Source organism: Macaca thibetana, chromosome 4, assembly GCF_024542745.1.
Source record: "Macaca thibetana thibetana isolate TM-01 chromosome 4, ASM2454274v1, whole genome shotgun sequence".
Classification (NCBI taxonomy): Eukaryota; Metazoa; Chordata; class Mammalia; order Primates; family Cercopithecidae; genus Macaca; species Macaca thibetana.
This window is the reverse complement of record NC_065581.1, coordinates 114,101,437-114,122,263: the sequence shown is the minus strand read 5'-3', so window position 1 is coordinate 114,122,263 and position 20,827 is coordinate 114,101,437. Positions and strand designations below refer to the sequence as shown.

Below are 20,827 nucleotides of genomic sequence, written 5' to 3'. Positions count from 1 at the left end.
GAAAACTGTGGAAGGAGCTGTGGAGGGCTGGACTATTCATTCACTCACTCATTCATTCACTTGTTCAACAGATAACATAGGGAAGGAAAGGGGTTATAAGAAGCTTTACCGCTTTTAAACTGTGTAAGGGAAAAAATAGAAAAAGTCAAGGAATCCTTCCCATTATGACAGAAGAATGGAGGAGACTATAGGATTGAAAGCTCTTTGGGGCAAGGACTCTATCCTGTTCACAGCTGTGTTAGTGTATTCAGTACAGTTATTTAGTACATAGTGACTGCACATGTCTTTACTCAAAGTCTGCATTTAGGAAAGGATATGATAAATTCACTGACATTATAATGCAAATGACTAAAAACAATTTAGTTATCTTTCATTTTAATAGGAAGTCAGATCTTAAGTAAGAGAAAGTAATCTCTTAAGAGCTGGGCTTCAGAAATGAATAAGCCAGGGCAGGATGTATGCTTTGTGGCTGTGGGAACCTTGCTGGCAACTATAAGATTAATTCCAGTCGGCTGTTCCCAGTGTGAGGTAGTGGGAATGGCCCTTGCCTGTGAGTTCCGTCGTAGTCGGGCCACTGCTGACCAGCTAGAGGAGCTTGGCAAGTCACAGAGTTTGTTTTCAGGTTTTCTTTCTTCATCTGAAAAAGATGAGGGAGGTCTGGGGCTTTCCAGCTCCAACCTTTAGACGTTCTATGCTAAAGCCAGGGCTGCACTGGCGAAAGTGAGATGTATCAAAGAAAGAGTGATATTGAAAGCAGGAGAAATAGAAGTGTCTTCCCCTTCAAGGCAAACCTGAGACAAGGATTAGACTAGTTCACCAAAGGGCCATCAAATTTGCAGAGCTAATTTCCTGTGGCTGAAGTGGGAGCGTATCCATCCTGCACTGGCATGATGTCTTGTGTGAGTGGCTTGGATAGGGACTAGAATGTAAGGATTAGTTTAAGAACTTTTTAAAAAAATCATCTTTTCCTCTTCTGAAACCTCTCCTTAACTACTGGCTTTCAAGTTAAGTTTGGAATCTGACAGCACAGACACTTACAGCCACCGTAGCTGCTTTTTCTTTGCATTTAATTGGGTTAACCTTTAAGAACTAGCATGTTTGACTTAAGATTTTAGGCATATAACCTATAATATTGACTTTGGGGGGTGCTTTTCTGTTCTTATTATTTGTCCTTTATCTTGGCACCTCCTAATTAACTAATGGTGGTATTTATTTTAACTTGAGGGAGGTTCGTTTTGAGATATGAAATGAGCATCTGAGAGGGAAAATCACAGCAGTTTTCAGGAGTAAAATTGAACAAGGTGAATTGTACAAATTAGCCTGAATAAGAGCATGACTAAATCTATACTGAGCAAATTACTTTCTATTGGGGAGTTTATTCCTGGAGTGTCGCTTTATAGTTAGTTTTAGGACTAATAAGAGGGGATAACAAGAAAAACTTAAGATTTTTTATGGACAGTTCTGGCAGGAAGTGAAAAGCAAAACTTACTCTTTGTAATATTTATTTGGTATAATGATAGAATCATAAAGCACCATTGGATAATCCCATTTGACCCGCATAAAGACTCTGTGACATAAGTAGTTACTCCATTTTAAAATGAGAAAACGGGGAGGCTCCAAGAGTCTTAGGAACATGCCCAAGTTTAAACTGCCTTGCTGTTTAAAAGGCTTGCTTCCTGGAAACTGTGAACATCAGTTGCACCATTTCCCCCCAGATACCTTCCATGTATTCTAGCATGTTTGGCCAATAGATTGAGCAAATCTTTTTTGTTTGATTTACTTGATACATTTTCAAATATGCTTCATCTTAGTTGAACAAGTTATAGGATTCTGTTATTTCATAAGTGAACCATTTACAGGAGTCAGCCATTTCTTAAGAAAAATGCAAATCCTGGCTGGGCGCGGTGGCTCACGCCTGTACTTCCAGCACTTTGGGAGGCTGAGGCGGGTGGATCACTTGAGGTCAGGAGTTTGAGATCAGCCTGACCAACATGATAAAACCCCGTCTCTACTGAAAATACAAAAATTTGCCAAGTGTGATGGTGGGCGCCTGTAATCCCAGCTACTCGGGAGGCTGAGGCAAGAGAATCGCTTGAACCTGAGAGGCAGAGGTTGTAGTGAGCTGAGATCACACCATTGCACTCCAGCCTGGGCGACAGAGTGAGACTCTGTCTCAAAAAAAAAAAAAAAAGAAAAAGAAAAATTCAAATCCATTATCTCTGAAGTAGACACCCCAGTGAGTGAGCTATGTCTTTCCTTCTTTGCCAGGTTTGCATGGGCAGTTGGTCATGGAGTCCTTGCGCTCTTGGTCTATCTATTTAGATGGAATTGGCTCCATGCTGAATCCCTTTTGAGGTTAAAAGTTAGAAACTGTCTTTAAATAAGCCAAGGGATACGAGTGTATATTTTATCTTACATATTTGAAGGCAGCAGATATTATCACTGACATGGCAGAAGTAAAGTAATGCTTTTCCTAAGTACAATGTAAAAAACTATTAATAACTTGGTTTGCTTATGCTAAATGATGTTTTTGCTCAAGTCCTTAGCTGCTGCCGCCAATCATCTATTAATATTTTTCTCTTATATTTATATATCAATAGTGCAATTGGCAAAGCCCATTTCATTCATTTCTGCTAATATTAATGGAATTAAATCTGTTTCAAGCCAGGTAGGTGAGGTGTTGAGTTTCAGATTGACAGAGGTGGCTTTTCTGTTTGGTTCTTATGAGCTAATACTCTACATAACAATTCAAATTAGTCAACTGGTTTTTCTCATGTTTGTGTTGGGTTGTGGCCGCTCTCTGACAAGTCAAAAGAAAATGAGTCATTGATTTGGTGCTAAAACATGATTATGCTTGCTATAATGAAAGCACCCTAGAAATATTAAAACTAAGAAAACAGCACGTACTATCTCTGTTAGACAAGTGCCTTTTGTTATGTTAAAATATTCCATTTCTTCATCAAAAAGAAAAAACTTTTTTCATAGGATATCTTTTATATCCTACGGTTCAGCATTTACTAATCTTACACCAGAAGCAGTTTACATGGAGAGATGTTTAGATAGTGAAAACTTGTCTGTATTATGGAAAGGTTGCCACCTAAATTAGCCAGAGACTCCAAAGCATTTAGCTGCCAGTCATGCCTTAAACCTTGGGAACATCCCATGTTAGACTTAGATTAAGAACCCTTTTAGGGGTTCAAAGAGGTGATGGGCTGTATTCAATGGTGCATGATCCCAAGGTTGAGTTAACTCATCACTCTGAAGAACAAAATGAGGAATTAGTTTACTTAGTTAATTACTGACACCTTACTATAAACTCTGAAGGAGGGCAAAGAATGAGATACAGATAATGTATAAAATATTTAGTAAAATGAAATTCTCATGTCAGCTGTTACAACCACAACTCCAAGGATGTGAGAGAGTGTGGTCTACACAGGAGGGGTGGAGTGGGTGTGGACCTCAGCCTTCTGCTCCAGGAGTCCATGCTTGTGAATGTCTTCCTACCTCTAGCGCCACTTTACAAAATCAAAACAAACAGAAAAGCTCCTAAGTATGGCTTCTTACTGGTGGTGGGAAAAAGTTTGTCTCATTGTCTCATTTCAGAGATACCTACTGGTTACACACACAGGTTCTTTTCACATCCTTTATGCCCTGATTGAGAGGATGTCTTAGTCCATTTTGTGTTGCTGTCACAGAATACCTGAGACTGGGTGATTTATCAAGAAAGAGGCTTGTTTGGTTCATGATTCTGGAGGCTGGGGAGTCCCACAAGCATGGCACTGAATCTGTTTGGCTTCTGGGCTTCCAGGGAGAGTCTCATGCCATGTCATAACATGATGGAAGGTCAAAGGGGAAGTGGATACAGGTGAAGGATCAAAACAGACCCTGGCCTGGTGGGAACTAATCTGTCACCTCCAGAATGAATCCAGTCTCACAAGAGCAATAACTCACTCACTGTAGTGAGAACTGTGCCAAGACACCTAGGCCCAGAAGGTGGAGTCTCTGTGACCCAAGCTCTTCCCATTGAGTTCCACCTCTTAAAGTTTCCACCTACCAACATTGCTGCACTGGGAATTAAGGTTGCAACATGCCTTTTGATGGGGACATTCAAAACGTAACAGAGACGTTGCCTCCTAAGATAGACCCTCCCATCTTCCTGGGGTAGGGGAGCTGGCTTGGTCTGTCTAGAAGGATGAGCAGGCTGCCCACTACCTACCTTTATTAAGAGTGATTGTCAGTCATCATTCCTTGGCTAACTTTAATTTCCACTTTTAAATGATCTAATCCTTTCAGAGAAATTTTGAGGATTAATAATATGAAAAACCATCCCCCTAAAAGCTCAGAATATTTATGAAGGTATTATTAGCAACATCTACTATACTTTTGCTATAACTAATTCTGCCTTGTTAATCTGTGTATTCAAATTTAAGGTTGTTCTTTCACCCAATGGGGGGCAGAGGCTTATGAGATTTTTTTATTATGGAATATTGGTGGAGTTTCTACCTTGATTGCAAATTTGGTCACACACCAGGTTTTATGAATGTAAAATAATCTAATCAACACTCCAGAATGAAAACTCTTGTTGGATTGCTTCAAGAGAATTACTGTTCTGTAGTAGGAGCTCTATCACATTGAATTAAGTAATAATAGATAACATGTATTCTAGGTAAAACTCTTTTTTCATAGGGTATCTTTTATATGTACCTAAAAAAGAGATTCGGATGATACATGGTAACTATTAGTAGTGCTTTTTAGTATAATTGTGGGTAATTTATTTTATCTGTTTTGTGCAATGCACATGTATTTCTCCTATAAGAGAATAACTTCAAAGTTGTTTTTTAGAAGGGGCGGGCATGAGTATCCCACTGTTTTATTGTCATGGGTGAGAAAGGGGCACAAGCCCTCTCCTGCCACAGGGCTTTACAATGTTTGGAATAGCTTGATTGGTGTTTTTTCCATCTTCTCTTTTTGAGGAAGATGGGTTTTAAATTTTTAAAAAATTATAAATAAGGAAGAAAAAGCCAGTAAATTTGTTTATATTAGATTCTTTATATTTTCAGAGGAAGCAGCCTTAACACTTTGGATAGAACACATAACACTTTGGAAGACTCCTTTGGTGTCTTCATTTTTGGGGGGCAGGAAAGACAGTCTCTGAGGATGAGGATGGTACCACCACCCACAGGACGGAAGGAAAGTTAAAAGGAAGGTTGGATCACTTTTCAACTTCCTTCTGGAGCCCAGCCCCTTCTAACTGCTCAGGGGCTGACTTCTGTATCATCAGCTATTCCTTTGTTTCAAGAGTCATAGACTGTATATTGAAGATCTGTGCAGTTTGTGATATGTAGATTATACCTCAGTAGACTATTAGAACACAAATACACACAAAAGTCTTTCTCTGTCTTCCTCTCTTCAGCCACATTTGACAGAGAGATTGTCTATATTCTTTGATCGCATTTTATCAACTTCTGTGACCTTCTTAGCCACTGCTGTGTGGCTTGTCCTTCTTTTCCACCCAGAAGGTTCATGACCTCCATGTTGCTAAATTCCAAGTGCCTGTTCCAGTTTTTGTCTTGTGTGCTCTCAGCCCCCTCCCCTCCACTCCCCTCCCCTCCCCCCACTCCCCTCCCCTCCCCCCCTTTTTTTGACGGAGTCTCGCTCTGTCGCCCAGGCTGGAGTGCAGTGGCGCGATCTCGGCTCACTGCAAGGTCCGCCTCCCAGGTTCACGCCATTCTCCTGCCTCAGCCTCCCGAGTAGCTGGGACTACAGGTGCCCATCACCACACCCCGCTAATTTTTTGTATTTTTAGTAGAGACGGGTTTTCACCGTGTTAGCCAGGATGGTCTGAATCTCCTGACCTCGTGATCCGCCCACCTCGGCCTCCCAAAGTGTTGGGATTACAGGTGTGAGCCACTGCGCCCGGCCTGTGTGCTCTCGGCTTTCTAAGCCACTCTGTCAATTATCCGTCCATCAGCCATCCCAGCATCTGTCCATCCTTCCATCATACAAGGCACTGTCCTTCTGTCCCTCCTTCCAATATCCACCTACTAGTCCCTTCGTCTGTCTCTGCCAGGCATTCTTTTTTTTTTTTTTTTTCAACAAATATGCTTTATGTTTTAGATGGTTTTAGATTTACAGAAAAATTGCGAAGACAGAACACAGTTCCCATATATTCTGCAACAGGTTTTACCTGTTAGCAACGTGTTAGAATTATACATCTGTCACAATCAATGAACCAATATTGATACATTATTATTCTCTAAAGTCCATACTTTATTCAGATTCTTTAGTTTTTGCCTAGAGTCCTTTTTCTGTTCCAGGATCCCATCCGGGACACCACGTTGCATTTACCTGGCATGTCTCCTTAGACTCCCTTGGCTAGGCCAGTTTCTCAGCCTTCCTTTGTTTTGGATGACCTTGACATTATTGTGGAGTACTTATTAGGTATTGTGTAGAATGTCCCTCAAATGGCATTTGTCTGATATTTTTCTCATGATTAGACTGTGTTTATGGGTTTGAGGGAGGAAGACCCAAAAGGTAAAGAAACATTTTATCACATTCTGTCAAGGTACATCCTGTCAATATGCGCATTGCACAAAACAGATAAACAAAATAAATTACCCATATCGATACTAAAAAACACTACTAATAGTTATCATGTATCATTCGAATCTCTTTTCTAGGTACATATTTTATATATATATATATTCACCTGTTGATATTCACCTTGAGCACCTGGCTGAGATAGTGTCTGTCAGGCTTCTTCACTGTACAGTTACTCCCTCTCTTTCCACACTGTATTCTTTGGAAGAAAATCACTATGTGTAGCTCATTCTTAAGTAATGGGAAGTTATGTTCCGCCTCATTGTGTAGCTACATAATGTATATGGAATTCTTTTGCATGGGAGATTTGTCTCTTCTTCCTCATTTGTTTACTTAGTCTGCTTTATTTATGTCACTATGGATCATGGATATTTCTTGTTTGCCTTGGATTATAATTCAATATTACTTTATTTTGTGGCCCATATTATTCCAGTTTTGGCTATTGGGAGCTGTTTCTATTGGTTCTTGTGTTCCTTTGACATACCCCCATGATCATGTGTGTGTCTGTGTATTTAATACTTCTTTACTTTCTAGCACTATAAAATACTCATCTTGTATGTCTTCTGCCCCAGATTTAGAGCCAGTCATTTCTCCAAGGACCCCTGGTTCCTTTTATTAGAGATTGTTATTAGAAACCAAGATATGGCCAGGTGCGGTGGCTCGTGCCTGTAATCCCAGCACTTTGGGAGGCCAAAGAGGGCAGATCATCTGAGGTCAGGAGTTTGAGATCAGCCTGGCCAACACGGTGAAACCCCATCTCTACTAAAAATACAAAAATTAGCCAGGCGTGGTGGCATGCTCCTATAATCCCAGCTACTCGGGAGGCTGAGACAGGAGAATCGTTTGAACCCAGGAGGTGGAGGTTGCAGTGAGCTGAGATCATGCCATTGCACTCCAGCCTGGGTGACAGAGCAAGACTCTGTCTCAAAAAAAAAAAAAAAAAAAAAAAAAAAAAAAAAGGGCTGGGCGCAGTGGCTCAAGCCTGTGATCCCAAATCTTTGAGAGGCTGAGGCAGATGGATCATGAGGTCAGGAGGTCAAGACCATCCTGGCTAACATGGTGAAACCCCGTCTCTACTAAAAATAGAAAAAATTAGTTGGGCGTGGTGGTGGGTGCCTGTAGTCTCAGCTACTCAGGAGGCTGAGGCAGGTGAATGATGTGAACCCGGGAGGTGGAGCTTGCAGTGAGCAGAGATGGCACCACTGCACTCCAGCCTGGGTGACAGGGTGAGACTCTGTCTCAAAGAAAAAAAAAGAAAAGTAACCAAGAAAACCAACATAAGGGATGCCAGGTGTACTTGTTGCTACTGAAATGCCATTGTTTCTAAGATCTCTCACATGACAGCAAGAAAAGATATATGTATATTCTAATTTGTGTATATATATCTACAAATATTTCCATATGTAACCATCAGCATCTATATCAAGCTAAACATCAGCTCATTTGATGTCTTCGATTCTAATCCATTACCACATGGGTCGTGCTAGTCCCCTTTCTTTCCCTGTCTTTAAACTCCTACTGCAACAGACACAAACCTGTGGTTCCCACCACCCGTAACCATTCCCTTAATTGTTCAGTTGTAGTGTACATGTACAGCAATATCAGAATTGTTAACTCAATCCCTATGGGAAACAACTTTATCAACTAGAAGATGGTGCTTATGTGCACTCCTTTTGCATTTGATTTTAACAGACTCTACTTATTTCTAGTTACTTCGGTTAGCACCCTTTTCCCCTATCCCCTTCAGTGAGGTTGTTGCATACATTTGTAATATAGATAGATTGTTTTATCACATTCTACATTCCATCCTGGGATCCCGCAATCTCCTAAATGATTTTTTAAATTTGTGTATATTGTACATTAAGATTCATTCTTTGTGGAATCAGTCCTATGGATTTTAACAAATGCATAGTGTCATGTATCCACCCTTACAGTATCAAACAGAATAGTTGCACCTCCTAAAATATCTCCTGTGCTTTACCCATTTACCCTCCTCCTTTTCTTTTGTTTTCTTTTCTTTTATTTTGTTTTTTTTCGTTTTGTTTTCTTTTCTTTTATTTTTGAGACGGAGTCTTGCTTTGTCGCCCAGGCTGGAGTGCAGTGGTGTGATCTCAGCTCACTGCAACCTCTGCCTCCTGGATTCAAGCGATTCTCCTGCCTCAGCCTCCCCAGTAGCTGGGACTAAAGGCATGCGCCACAATATCCAGCTAATTTTTGTATTTTTAGTAGAGACGGGATTTCGCCATGTTGGCTAGGCTGGTCTCCAACTCCTGACCTCAGGTGATCTGCCCACCTGGGCCTCCCAAAGTGCTGGGATTACAGGCAAGAGCCACAGTGCCAGCCCAACCTCTGCCATTTCTTCCTGAACCACTGATCCCTTTCCTATTGCTATCGTTTTGCCTTTTCCAGTATGTCATATAATTGAAATCATACAGTATACAGCATTTTCAGACTAACTTCTTTCACTACGCAATACACATTTAAGATTCATCTGTGTGGTATTTTTTGTGGCTTGATAGCTCAATTCTTTTTATGGCTGAATAAGATGCCATTGTATAAATGTACTACAGTTTATCCACTTGGCTCTTGAAGGACATCTTGGTTGCTTCAGTTTTTGATGATTACGAGTAAGCGTGGTATAAACACTTGTGGGTGGACTTTTGTTTGGATATATGTTAGAAATTAGTGAGGTCAAAATGCCACATGCACTTTTAGGTGCTAGGGACACAGGTGCTTAGATACAACAGCGAAAGAGTCCCTGTAATCTTAAAAACAAACGCAAATGAGTAAATCAGAATGGCTTCAGCTCCTGAGTAGTGCTAGAAAAAAAAAAAAGCTAATAGGATAATGAGTGAGAGACTGTGGCCAGGTTAATGGGGCCAGGAAGGGCTTCTTTGAGGAAGTTCATTGCATTTGTATCTGGGTCTGCATGATGAGGGATGGCACCAGCGGTGTGCAAAGCCCTGGGGGGACATACTGGACTCAGTTAATGCAAACACCCTGTGGCAGGATGAATCTTGGCATGACCAAGGGACTAGGAACAGAAAGAGGTGAAGATGTGAATGAGAGTATTTTCTTAAAAACTTTTTATTGTAGGCCGGGCACTGTGGCTCATGCCTGTAATCCCAGCACTTTGGGAGGCCGAGGCAGGCGGATCACGAGGTCAGGAGATCGAGACCATCCTGGCTAACACGGTGAAACCCTGTCTCTACTAAAAGTACAAAAAACTAGCCAGGCGTCATGGCTGGAGCCTGTAGTCCCAGCTACTTGGGAGGCTGAGGCAGGAGAATCATGAACCCGGGAGGCGGAGCTTGCAGTGAGCAGAGAGCGCGCCACTGCACTCCAGCCTGGGTGACAGAGCGAGACTCCGTCTCAAAACAAACAAACAAACAAACAAACAAAAAAACCCTTTTTATTGTAGTATAACATGCAAAATACACAAAACCCAAGTGCAAGTGCACAGTTGATGAATTTTGTCAAATTGAAGCCACCCACCTTCCAGATCAGGAAATGGAATAGTGCCAGCACTGCAGGGGTCCCTCATGTATGCTCATCCCATTGTTAGCCCCCTGTCCTCCCTCCAAGGTCATCTGATTAATTTTGCCTTCTTAAAAGCTTTTATGTCTGTTTTTGTTGTTATTGTTGTTCAACATTAGATGTGTGAGATACCCACATTGCTGCATGTCATTTGAGGTTTGATCATTTCCGTTGCCACATAGTACTCCATGTGTGAATACGTCACAGTTGTTTTTTTATTGATTCTACTTTTGATGGACATTTGGAAGGCTTTCAGTTTTGAGCTATTCTGAATTGCGCTTCTGTGAATATTATTGCATGTGTCTTTTGGTGAACCTATGTCTGCATTTCTGTTGGCTTATATACAGAGTTGCAAAATTGCTGGTTTATAGAGTATGTATATATTCAGCATTGCTAGGTACTCTCAGATGATTTCTTAAGTAACTGCACCAGTGTACATGCCCACGACACTATGTGAAAGTCCTGATTGTTTTCCATCCTCACCTACACTTGCTATCTTCTGACTTTTTCATTTAGCCGTCCATTATGTATATAGTGGTGTTGCATTATGGTTCAGATTTACATTTAGCTGATGACTAGTCAAGTCCAGCCCCTTTTCATATGTTTACTGGCCTTTGGATATCCTCTTTGTGAAGTGCTTGTTCGATTCTTTTGCCCATTTCAAAGAGAAAAAACAACAACTTTGGGTTTGGGTTGTCTTTTATATATCCTGGACATTGATCTCTTACAGTCTAGATAAGAGCCCTTTGTTGGAAATATGTGTTCCACTTTGTGAATTGCCTTTTTCACTCTCTGAATGGTGACTTTTGAGGCACAGAGGTTCTTAATCTTAATATTTTCCAATTTGTCAGCTTTTTCCTTTATATTTGGTATATTTTCAACCTATTTAAGAAGCCCTTGTCTGCTACAAGGTCATGAAAATGTTTTTCTGTTACCTTTTTGATGCTTCATTATTTTACCTTTTATATATAGATCTGTAATCCATCTGAAATTCATTTTTATGTGTGGTATGATGTAGAGATTAAGATTAAGATTATGTGTGGTATAATGGACAGGTCTGAACTTGCCTTTAAGCAAGAGTTTTAAAATATCTGGGCTCCCACTCCAAGAAAAGATACTCAGATTTTGTGTTAGAGAAGACTTGACTTGCCTAGTTAATTACATTTCTTCTCTAGGCCCAAATATGTTTCTGGACCAGTTCTTTTGGCTAAAGTCCTTCAGTTGGCAGTACTGTACTTTTGTAGTACATGAGCATGATGACTGGGTATTCACACGCGTGTGTGAGATGTACCAGCCTTGAACCTTGTTATGACATTGGCACATTACCCATCTGCCCTGAATTTGGAAAAAAAAAATTCTTTTTCCACTTGGACCTCTAGTTGACCCAGTACCATTCATTTAAAGATCATCTTCTCTCACTGCACTGTAGTTAAAAATCAGGGGATACTGTAGATTGAATGTTTATATCCCCCTAAAATTTATATGTTGGAATCCTAAGCCCCAATATTATAGTACTGGGAGAGGGGCCTTTCAGAGGTGATTATGTCCTGAGGGTGGAGCACTCATGAATGGGATTAGTGCCCTTATAAAAGACACAAGAGAGCTCTCTTTCTCTGCTCTGCATCGTGGGAGAACACATTGAGAAGTTAGCCATCTGCAAACCAGGAAGTTGGCTCTCACCAGACATGGGATCTGTGGCACCTTGATCTTGAACTTCCCAACTTCCAGAATGGTGAGAAATATATTTCTGTTGTTTAAACTACCAGTCTGTGGTAGTCTGTTAAAGCAGCCCAAACTAACTAAGACAGGAGACCTTATATGTGTGGCTCTATATAGATTCTAGTGAGTATGTTCGAATATTAGGTGGAGCCTTTCTGTCTTGCTCACTATACTCCATCTGCATTTCCTGGCAGTGGCCCCTGTGCTGTAAATATTCAATAAACATCAGTTAGTTGGTGGACAGGTCTGAACTTGCCTTTAGGCAAGAGTTTTAAAATATCTGGGCTCCTACTCCAAGAAAAGATGCTCAGATTTTGTGTTAGAGAAGACTCGACTTGCCTAGTTAATTGCATTTCTTCTCTAGGCCCAAATATGTTTCTGGACCAGCTCTTTTGGCTAAAGTCCTTGGGGAAGGTTGGTTGACCTCAGATTGTTCAGTTGGCAGTACTGCATCTATTTAACCATCCAGCCAGTCATACAATAAATATCTTTTATGGGCCTACTATGTGGTAGGCATAAAGTAGAACTGAAATAATAGGATTATTTCCGGAGTTTCTATTTTTAATTTTATAACATTTGTTGTTTCTTTCTTTACAAGTTAAACACTGAGTGCAAGGAGGGTAATTTTGAGAATATTCCTCCATATCTGAGGTAGCTTTATCGTTCTATTATAGTTATTTAAAATTTTTGTGTGTGACAGCCTGGATAAACAGGCAACAGGCCTAAGAATTAGAACTTTTATGTTGCTATCAGACTATTTTAAAACAAACAAAACCCTACAAAGAAAAAGAGATGAAAATAAATGTGAAGTGCAGTATTTCATACAGTGAATTCAGCGAGAAGTTAAGTACTTTTCTCATTTTCAAAATTTAGTGCCAGACCAAAGACCAAGTTTAGAAAAATAGACGAATGCATTTTCAGGAGGTTGGTGTGGACTCTGGATGTGCCAGTCAGTGCCAGTACACCAGATCGCATTGTGAGTGGGCCGCGTGCCACATACCATGTGTCACATGCTGCATACTGCTCTTCTTTTTTTTTTTGAAATGGAGTCTCGCTTTGTCACCCAGGCTGGAGTGCAGTGGCATGATCTCGGCTCACTGGAGGCTCTGCCTGCCAAGTTCATGCCATTCTGCCTCAGTCTCCTTAGTAGCTGGGACTACAGATGCCCACTACCATGCCCAGCTAAGTTTTTGTATTTTTAGTAGAGACGGGGTTTCACCATGTAAGCCAGGATGGTCTCGATCTCCTGACCTCGTGATCTGCCTACCTCAGCCTCCCAAAGTGCTGGGATTACAGGCGTGAGCCACTGTGCCTGGCCAAGTGCTGCTCTTCTTGGTAACTGCCCCCTGGGGAACAGAAGAGCCCTAGAGGCTTCTCCCATGGTGCCATCTTGCTTGGTGACACCAGGGCCTGGGGTTATGTCCCAGGGTCTCTTTGTTCCTCCTTTCCTCTGGGGATGGATGTGAACAAAGAGGGGCAAGGGACAAGCAGATCTTCAAAGTGGGGCCAGCTCCAGGAGGTAGCTGTTGGAAAATGGGGCTGCCTCCACCAGCACTTGTTGTCCACCACTGCCCATGTCCGGTGGCTGCAGTTTGAGCTGCTCTGAAGCCTTTTGGAGCCACTGGGAGAGGCAGCCTCGTAGCTTCCCCTCCTTAGGAGGAGGAAGCAGATTGCTAAGGGAACAGGGCGGCTGGTGCTTAATGTTACTTCCGTGATGGGACTGTGATTCTCTTTTCTATTTAGTTAATGTCATGTCCATTTTCCTTTTCAGCTTGTCTCAGGCGAATATTTTATATATTTAGTGAAACCTCACCAACCTTGAAGTCATGAATTTTGTAACTCCAGTCATTTGGAACCGAGTGAAGGAACCTAAAGGAAAGCAGAAAGAGGTCAGGCGCGGTGGCTCACGTCTGTAATCCTTGCACTTTGGGAGGCGGAGGCGGGCGAATCACTTGAGGTCAGAAGTTCAAAAACAGCCTGGCCAACGTGGTGAAACCTCATCTCTAAATGCAAACATTAGGCCGAGCACAGTGGCTCACACCTGTAATCCCAGCGCTTTGGGAGGCCGAGGTGGGCGAATCACTTGAGGTCTGGAGTTTGAGACCAGCCTGGCCAACACGGCAAACCCCGTCTCTACTAAAAATACAAAAAAATTAGCTGGGCATGATGGTGGGCACCTGTCATCCCAGCTACTCAGGAGGCTGAGGCAGGAGAATTGCTTGAACCTGGGAGGCAGAGGTTGCAGTGAGCTGAGATCGCACCACTGCGCTCCAGCCTGAGTGACAGAGCAAGACTCTGTCTCAAAAAAAAAAAAAAAAAAAAAAAAAAAAAAAAGAAAAGAAAAAAGAAAGCAGAAAGCGTAGCTTTGAGACCCTAAAGAGTTATGATATTCTCGGGTATGCTGGGGTATGTTCTTGATTTATCACAGAGGTCCTTGGGCTTCCACGTAGAGCTTCTGTGCTCTTACTTTAGCCACATTTCTAACAAGTTTGGTTTTCTGCTTTTTTAGTTCACTAGATTTAGAAGCAGCAAACTAGGCTGCTAGGTATACATCCTGGGAGAACATCTAGAAGTGACAGCTGACAGCCTGACAGTAAGGGAGGGGATGGAGCATCTATAAAAAGCTTGGAAGACCAGAGCCGTCTTATACTCTGTATAAGGCAAAGAGAGCTCTGAGCCTGTTGCAGCGTGTCCCGAGAGGCAGTGTGGCAGGACGCCTGGCCATAGGAGTGACCTGAGCCATTCAGACCCCAAAGGCAGGCACACGAGGAATCCCTTTAGAGAGATTTGAAGAAAAAGAGTTGAAATAATTTACCTATATAGAACCCTTGTTTTCCTTGGGATACTAAACATAAAATAACTCCCCCTTTCTCTCCATGTCTCCCTTCTCCCCTTTCTCTTTCTCCCCTTCTCTCCTCCCCTCTTTCTCTCCTTCTCTCCTTCCCCCTTCCCCTCCCCCTTGCTTTTCTCCCACCCTTTCTGTGGTCCCTCCCCTCCTGACTCTCCTCTCCCCCACTCCTCCCCCACCTTGCTTTCTCCCTTTCGGTTTTAACTTCCCCTTTTACTTTCCTCTCCCCTACTCCTTCTCCCTAACACAATACAGTGTCCTTTTTTTTTTTTTTTTTTTTGTCTTTTTTCGTCTTTGAGGTTCACATATATGCAGTGAATTGCTGGTGAAAGTTTAACAACTGGCTCTTATGAGAGAAAAAAATTCCTTGATTCACAGCAGCCCAGTTTCCTTGGTGTAAATTCTCACCATGGTTGATTTCAGGTGACCCTTGTGAGGTCCCTGGGGAGGAGCAGGGACAAGTACTTCCTCCATACAGATGCAGGAGATGGAAGTAACCTTAAGAGCGTAAGAATAGGAAAATGTCATCAAATAATTAGAAAGTCATGTTTTGAGTATTTACAACTTTATTATATACTCTTCTTATACAATTATATAATTTAATTAAAAATGTTAGTAACATTTAACTCAATGTATCAAAAATATTATCATTTTAACATATGATCGATATAAAATTATTATTATTTGAGACAGAGTCTCACTCTGTAGCCCAAGCTGGAGTACAGTGGTGCAATCTTGGCTCACTGCAACATCTGCCTCCCGGGCTCAAGTGATTCTCCTGCTTCAGCATCCCACGTAGCTGGGACTATCGGTGCGTGCCACCATGCCCAGCTAATTTTTTGTATTTTAGTAGAAATGGGGTTTCGCCATGTTGCCCAGGGTGGTCTTGAACTCCTGAGCTCAGGTGATCCACCCGTCATGGCCTCCCAAGGTGCTGGGATTACAGGTGTGAGCCACTGTGCCCAGCCTCAATATAAAATTATCAATAAGATATTTTACACTCCTTAAAAATATATAACCTTCCATTATAGTTAGAGGTTATTCTATGACAAATTTTGACCAGGGAAATGAATTCACTGCATGGAGTGTCTGAATAATAATTTAATGGTAATTGATTCAGTTGTCATGGGAAACTTGTCCTTTTCCTTACTTCTTGAAATGTAAGTAGAAGAGGAAAAAAAATTAAAAATAGAAACAATAAAATAAGAACTTACGTATGACGTCTTTGAACTGTTGAACAAATGCCAATATCCAACTGTGTTGGACTTCTCTGTATATGGCGGAAAAAAAATCATATTTCATCTCCAAACTGCTGTTAAAAGGTTGTTGTTGTTGTTACATGCAGCCAAACCCAATGGTTGAATAAAAGAGAAGGTGTCATAAGCAGAGACCTGTATAAGGTGAAGGCACAGGACAAGTGAATTGTGAATGAAGAAAATTCTAGGCTGATGAAATCAAATATGAAAAGGCCCAAGCGGGAAGGAGATGAAAGTAGAATGAACCAAGCTTTACTAATTACCAATATCATGCAACAAACTGCCCCACATCTTAGTGGCTTAAGAAATGCCTATCATTTATTTTGCTTACAAATCCGATTTGTGCATCATTTGTTGGGGGTGACTCATCTCTGTCTCATGGGGAATTAATTGATATGGCAAACTTAGGACCTGAGTATGTATTTTTAACATGACTCACTCCCGCATTCAGGAAACTGTTAGGGCCATGGGCCATTGTGTCAGCTCTTCAGCATGCAGGTTTTCCATGTGCTATTTCGGTTTCCTTGCTGTATGGGGACTGGGCTCTGGAGTAAACATCTCAATACAATCAGGAAGAAGTTGTATTGCTTTTAATGACTTTTCCTTGGAGGTCACATAGTATCGCTTCTGTTCTAGTCACGGTTCTAACAAGGTTTCGAGGAAAAGGAACATAGATTTTACCTTCTGATGGGAGGAAAGTCAAGTGAGATCACCTTGTGAGGAAGGGAAGTGGAATGGAAAATATTGTTGAAGCCAGTTTTGGAAAATACAATCTGCCACACAAGAAAGAATAAGAAAATATGGGTGATGAGAACTGAATTCAACACATATTCATTACACTTTTGTCATGTCCTAGTTACTTTTTTTTTTTTTTTTGAGATGGAGTCTCACTCTGACGCCCAGGCTGGAGTGCAGTGGCGTGATCTCGCCTCACTGCAAGTTCTGCCTCCCAGGTTCACACCATTCTCCTGCCTCAGCCTCCCAAGTAGCTGGGACTACGGGCGACCGCCACCAGGCCTGGCTAATTTTTTTTTTTTTTTGTATTTTTAGTAGAGACGGGGTTTCTCCGTGTTATCCAGGATGGTCTCGATTTCCTGACCTCGTGATCCACCGGCCTCGGCCCCCCAAAGTGCTGGGATTATAGACATGAGCCACCGCACCTGGCTGCTAGTTATCTTTTAAGCACCCATGATGTAGAAGTAGACCAAAGAGACAAAAGTCACTTCCCTTCCTTGTGGGTTTTACATTCTAGGGAAATGAGAGAGAAGAGTGATAGGCAATGAGGTTAGAAGAAACAGAGCCTTGGAGGTTACAGTACGACTCTTTTTTTTTTTTTTTTTTTTTTTTTTAATGGTAAGGAATTTGAATTTTGTTTCCAAGTATGATAGCTTTTATGCAGGGAAGTGATATGGTCTTATTATTTTTTATGACTATAAAAGTTAACTTTTATTTAACATTTTTTTCAAAATACATTAAAAAAAATTTAAATGTTTTTTAGAGCAGTTTTAGATTCACAGTAAAATCGAGAGGAAGATACCTTTCCTATGTACTCTCTGCCCAGTCCCCCAACACAGCCTCCCCACCAGCTCCCCCAGCGTGACACTCCCTAGGAGTGGTACATTTGTCACAATCGATGAACCTACGTTGACACGCCATTATCACCCAAAGTGCGTAGTTTACGTGAGGGTCCACTCAAGGTGTTGTATATTCCATGGGTTTGGACAAATGTGTAATGACGTTTATCCACCATGGTATGTTACAGAGGAGTTCCACTGACCTGAACATTCTCTCATTATCATGTTTGACAGCTGGCTTATAAAATTCCTGAAAATTTAACAGTGGTCTCTAGTGAGCTGGTACAAGCCAGCTCCATCTAGCATACCACTGCACATACCTAACGTCTTATAGTTGCAGGATTCTCTGTAATTTTGTATGAGCATAACAACAATCTAAACTCTATTATAAGGAGAATCCCAGAAGCTCACATTTAAAAGAGACCCGAGAGATCTTCTGTCCTGACTTCTCTGCCTGACACACTGACTCCATCTATAGCATGGTAAAAGGATCTTTCAGGGCCACTGCTGCTCAGATTTCTCACGTCTCCACACAGTGTCCGTGATTGACACACACATTTGAAAGTTAAGGGATTTTCTTCAGGCTGCAAACCGGGACTGGAATTTCATCGCTTTCTCTCGTTCCTCTCTAATTTTATTCTCATGCAAACAGCCTGATTTCTGATTTCATAATTTAGCACAAGACATATTTTATTTAAATAGGGATGAATTTAAAGATCACAGAACCATGTCACTAAGTAAAATCAACAAATGTTTATCAGTGTTCAGAATCTCTCCCTTTCTTTGCTAAAGAATTTATGCTATTTATTCATCACTTGTCTATAAAGAATTATAGATGGGAACCCTTTGCAGATGGGTAATTCATCATTAGATAGGTTATAGATAATCTCTCTATATATTCGTTATGTGGCATTGACATTTAGAACTAATGGTTAAAGTCACTCTAGATGGGAAACATTAGATTCCTTCCCTAGACCAGGGAGACTGGACAGCTTTCTAGAAGATCTCTGTAACCCCCAGCATTGGTGCTTTTATGACAAGGCGAAGCTCTTTTGTAAAGCTGTGGTTTTGTGTGTGTGTGTTAATGCACCAGACCATTCCTGGCCTACTGTGCGAGGCCCTGTGATGCAGGTGGGGAGGTGGGTAGAAATAGAGAGCGAGGTACAGCTGAGTGCAGACTCCCAGCTCTGAGCATCACTAGGTGTGTGACTTATTCAATTCATCATTTAGATATTGAGAGCTGATGTTAGGCATATTCTTTCTTTTCTTATGAAGCCTTGGTTTATTGTGGGCCTCAGAACAGAAGCTTCTTAGCCTGAAAATGAGGTTCTTTGGAAGTGCCATCTGACACGTCTCCTGATGGGCAGAGTTGCTGAAACCAGAAGCAGGGGGTTTGAGGGGTGCTGTAACTGACGTGGGGAGACTGACTGGAGACAAAGAATGAGGATAGTAACAGGAGATGACACCTCCTCCCCAGGAGGCTGGATGCATCTAGAGGCCTCGCGTGGCTGGGTGTGGGTTACAAGGTCGCTCTCACAGTCAAGGTGTGAGCAAGGCCTTGGTCTTCCTATCAGCTGTGCTGTCTTCTAAGCCGCTCAGTCCACTCCCCATCCACCTCCAAACTGCTGCTTGCCTGGCCTCCCTCTTCATTGATGATGTGATGAACCACCCAAATAGACATGGAGTTTTTTTGTGTTTTGAAGTAATTTTAATTTACAGATTTGCAAAGAAAGCACATAGTTTTCCCCATGTACCCTTCACCCAGTTTCCTCCAATGTTGACATTTTCTTGTGTATTTCTCGATACTAAGAAATCAGCAATGGTACAAGGTAGCTAATGACAATCTTTATTGAGATCTCCCCATTTTTTCCACAAATACCATGTCTCTTCCAGCATGTCTTCCAGGAAACCACATTGCATGAGTAGAGTTCATTTTCAGCTCCTCTCATTTTCTCCCACACTTGGCACCACCCTTTTTCTTTCCCATCCCTATGGTGAGTGCCCGGGCCCAGCCTTTTCCACTCATGTGGAGCCTTTGGCACCCTCTCCTGGGCTCCCTTCCCCCAGATTCTCCCATCTTGCTGTATATGTGCTGCTCAGAGAGGCCACCATAAACATGACTCTTCTCAGGGGCCTCAGATCTCTCCCTGAATGAAGTCTGAGCTCCCTACAGCCCTTCTTTGTAACTTTCCAACTTGGTCTTGCACTACTTTCCAATTTCAGCCTTCTTCTGCAGACAGATGGGTCTCTTGGCAGACAGATGAGTCTCTTTAACTCTGCTTAATACCTGACGATGCCTAGTTCTCCCTGTGTGTTCCTTACATGCTTTATTTATCTTGTTCAGTCTTAGAATAATGCCGATGCCAGCCAGTGCTAGGAATTGAGGCCCGCAGAGGCTTATGGAACTGGCCCATGGTCACTCAGCCAGGACGTGGGAGCCCAAAACTGCAGACCTGAGGCTCTTAGGCACCCCACTCTCTCATCTCAACTTCAGGATAGCCTCGTGAGTTCTGCTCATGGCATTCCCAGGATCCCCCATCCTCAAAACTTCCTCTCTCTCAGTCCTGTCCATCCTTCAAAGCCCAACTTGAACCCCATCTCCATGAGGTCTTTTGTTTTAGGCTGAAATCAATTTGCTTACTCAGCACATCTCCCCCTACCCCCCCAGATTTATTAAGTATTATTGAAAAGTAATAATTATATATATTTGCAGTGTACAGACATGATGCTTTCATAGGTGCATACGTTGTGAAATGATTAAATCAAGCTAATTAACATATCCATCACCTCACATACATACCGTTTTCTAAATTGTGAGAACGCTTACTACCTTACATACTTCTTGGTATTTATAAATCAATTACAAAAAATGCTATGGCATCTTGGTGGGCACTTGCCATAGTTGCCTGTGGTATGGTTTCTTACATGTGTGCATTTTTATCTTCTCAATTCGACTGTAAGCTCCTAGAGGGTAGGAACATTGGCTTATAATATTTGTGTCCTCTGGAAAGCCTGGCAGATATTCAGTGTTCAACAGTGTGTTTTAAATAAGTATAATTTTCTGGAAGATAATCTAATAATAAGTAGTGAAGGCCGGGCGCGGTGGTTCACGCCTGTAATCCCAGCATTTTGGGAGGCCGAGGTGGGCGGATCACAAGGTCAGGAGTTCGAGACCAGCCTGGCCAATATGGTAAAACCCCATCTCTACTAAAAATACAAAAAAAGCCTGGCATGGTGGTGCATGCCTGTAATCCCAGCTACTCAGGAGGCTGAGGCAGGAGAATTGCTTGAAC

The 20,827-nt window shown here is 41.9% G+C and overlaps 1 protein-coding gene and 1 non-coding gene across 4 annotated transcripts in view; both read left to right on the top strand.

Moving 5' to 3' along the window:
- PPP1R14C (protein phosphatase 1 regulatory inhibitor subunit 14C) overlaps positions 1-20,827 on the top strand; it is a 108,268-nt gene that overhangs the window by 11,383 nt on the left and 76,058 nt on the right. The window lies entirely within an intron of this gene.
- Positions 11,370-11,473, top strand: LOC126954092 (small nucleolar RNA U13). Its single transcript, XR_007725538.1, has one exon. It is a non-coding gene; the product is annotated as a small nucleolar RNA U13 (small nucleolar RNA).